The sequence below is a fragment of the Trichechus manatus genome, unplaced genomic scaffold (genome assembly GCF_000243295.1).
Source record: "Trichechus manatus latirostris isolate Lorelei unplaced genomic scaffold, TriManLat1.0 scaffold00364, whole genome shotgun sequence".
Classification (NCBI taxonomy): Eukaryota; Metazoa; Chordata; class Mammalia; order Sirenia; family Trichechidae; genus Trichechus; species Trichechus manatus.
The window spans coordinates 493,915-497,378 of NW_004444300.1; positions in this window are offsets into that span (position 1 = coordinate 493,915).

Here is a 3,464-nt window from a genome sequence, read left to right on the forward strand (position 1 = left end):
TTGGTCTTGCACATTTCTATCATGTGATCTCCAGTGTCATTTCTCTTACCATGACCATATTTTCCAACTACTGATCCTTCTTCTTTATTTCCAACTTTCACATTCCAATCACCAGTAATTATCAATGCATCTTGATTCCATGTTTAATCAGAACTTGGTAAAAATCTCTAATGTCTCCATCTTTGGCCTTAGTGGTTGGGTGTGTAAATTTAAATAATATATTAACTGGTCGTCCTTGCAGGCATATGGATATTATCCTATCACTGACAGCATTGTACTTCAGGATAGATCTTGAAATGTTCTTTTTGAGGATGAATGCAATGTCATTGCTCTTCAATTTGTCATTCCTGGCATAATACACCATATGATTGTCTGATTCAAAATGGCCAATACCAGTCCATTTCAGCTCAATAATGCCTAGATTGTCAATCTTTATGTGTTCCATTTCATTTTTGATGACGTCCAATTTTCCTAGATTAATACTTCATACATTCCCGGTTACAATTATTAATGGATGCATGCAGCTGTTTCTTATCACTTTGAGTCATACCACATCAGCAAATGAAGGTCCTGAAAGCTTGACTCCATCCACGTCATTAAGGTCGACTCTACTCTGAGGGGGCAGCTCTTCAGTCATATTTTGAGTGCCTTCCAATCTAAGGGAGTCATCGTCTGGCACTATATTAGACAATGTTCTGCTGCTATTCATTGTGTTTTCACTGGCCAGTTTTTTCCCAAGTAGACCACTGGGTCTTTCTTGCAGTCTGTCTTAGTCTGGAAGCTCTGATGAAACCTGTCCACCATAGGTGACCCTGCTGGTATTTGAAATACTGGTGGCATAGCTTCCAGCATCACAGCAACACCCAAGCCACCACAATATGACAAACTGACAGACCTGTGGTGGCTATGTTGATTACCATACTAATATTCTAGTTAAACATAGAATATATAGAAGGGATAAAGAAGAATACATGAGCTAAAATCTTACAATATGCAATATGCCATGAGAAATGTAGAGTGTATTAAGAAAAGAGATTTAAAGTGACTTTAGTAACAACACTCTATATACGTAGTCTATTGAATCCTCACAGTGTCCCCTTTAGAATTTGGATAACACTGTGAAGCTGGTGTTGTTATTACCTCATAATCTCAGACATATTATTTTTCCTCCAGAATTACACAGATAATAAATGATTGGACTGTATATGATTTAGAACCTTCTCAAAATTTTCTTCTCTTTCTCCTATACCAAATTCCGTAAATTACTGAACAGTCACAGGGTTATCCAACATATTTTAGGAAGCACATGTGATCTTGAATCCAAATTTCTGGCAACTACAGCAGCAAAACTAAAGCCACCACAGTACAACAAACTAACAGACAGATGGTGGTGATTACAAATACAAGTGGTAAAAATGGATAACCTTGCCTTTTTCCAAATCTTAGGGGAAAAGCACTCAGTCTTTCACCATTGAGGATGATGTTAGCTGTAGATTTTTGTTGATGCCTTTGGTCAGATTAAGGAAATTCCTTTCTATTCCTTCTGCTGAGAGTTTTTATTATGAATAGATACTAAATTATGTCAAATGCTTTTTCAGCACCTGTTGAGAAAATCATGTGATTTTACTTTTTTAGTCTGTTGAGTGATTTTAATTTGCTTTGCATTCCTTGGATAATGCCCCCTTTGTTGTAATGTATTTGTCCTTTTGTATGCATGTCTGAATTTGATTTGCTAATATTTTGTGGAGTATTTTTGAGTCTGTCGGCATCACAGATATTGGCCTGTAGTCTTCTTTTCTTGTAATGTCTTTGCATAATTATGATATCAGGGCAATTTTGGCCTCATATTTTGAATTGAGAAGTGTTCCCTTCCTTCTAATTTCTTAAAGAGATTGGTATAATTGATGTTATTTCTTGCTTAAATGTTTGATAGACTTTGTCAATGAAATCATCTGGGCCTGAAGTTTTCTTTGTTGGAAGGTTTTTAACTAGGAATTCAATTTCCTTAACAGATAAAATACTGAGTTATCTGTTTCTTCTTGAATGACCTTTGATGGTTTTTGTGTTCCTAGAAGTTAGAACATTAAATTGTCAACATTATGGGCACAACTTACTTATGTTATTTCATTATTACATTCTTAATGTATGTAGAGTTTGTGGTGAGGTCACATCTTTCATTTCTGATAATGGTAATTTAGTCTTCCCTTTTTTTCTTGGTCAGTCTGGTTACAAGTTTCTCAATTTTATTCATTGCTTCCAAAAAAACTACCTTTTGATTTCAATGATTATAATTTATAGACTTTTCTATTTTCAAATTTTTGCTATTATCATTATTATTTCTTTTCTTCTGTTTGCTTGTATTTACTTTTCTTTCTCTACTTTCTTAAGGTGAAAGAGTATTGGTTTAGTAACTTCCTTATCCTCTAATGTTAGCATTTAATATTATAAACTTCCTTCTAAGTAATGCTCTAATAGCATCCTGTGAAGTCTGATATTGTATTTTCACTTTTATTCAACTCAAAATATATTCTAATTTCCCTTATGACTTCCTTTGGACTTATGTATTATTTGGAGTTTGTTGTTTAATTTTCTAATATTTGTAGAGTTTCCAGATATCTTTCTATTCTTTACTTTTAGTTTAATTCTGCTATTGTCAAAGAATTTTTTTTTATTATTTCAAATTTTTTAAATGTAGGGTCTCTATGAGTTAATTTTGATAAGGTTAGCTAAATGCCCCAGAATATGGTCTGTCTTAGTGAATATTCCATGGACACTTAAGGAAAAAAAAAGAGTGCATTCTGTAGTTATTGGATGGAGTATTCTATAAATGATTTTTGGATCAAGTTGGTTGATAATGTTATTTAGGTCTTTTATATTCTAACTGATTTTCTTTATATTTGCTCTGTCAGTTGCAGAGAGGTATGTCTAAGTCTCCGATTATAAATGTGGATTTGTCTATTCCTCCTTTTCATTCTATCAATTTTTGCCTCATGGGTTTTGCATCTCTGTAATTAAGAGTACACATATTTATAATTTTTATGTCTTCTTGGTGAATTGACCCATTTATGAAGGTATAATGTCCATTTTTATCTCTAGTCTACTTTGTTTAATATTAATAAAACCTCACACACTACAGGGGAGGTCAGCACAACTGGACTAAACCAAAGCTAAGAAGTTTCCTGAATACAATCAAATACTTTGAGAGAGAGAGTAGCAGGGATGGGGGTCTGGGGACCATGCTTTCAGGGGACATCTAGGTCAATTGGCATAACAAAGCTTATTAAAAAAATGTTCTGCATCCTACTTTGGTGAGTGGCATCTAGGGTCTTAAAAGCTTGCAAGTGACTGCCTAAAATACATCAGTTGGTCCCAACCACCTGCAGTAAAGGAGAATGAAGAACACCAAAGACACAAGGAAAGTATTAGCCCAAGAGACAGAAAGGGCCACATAAACCAGAGACTTC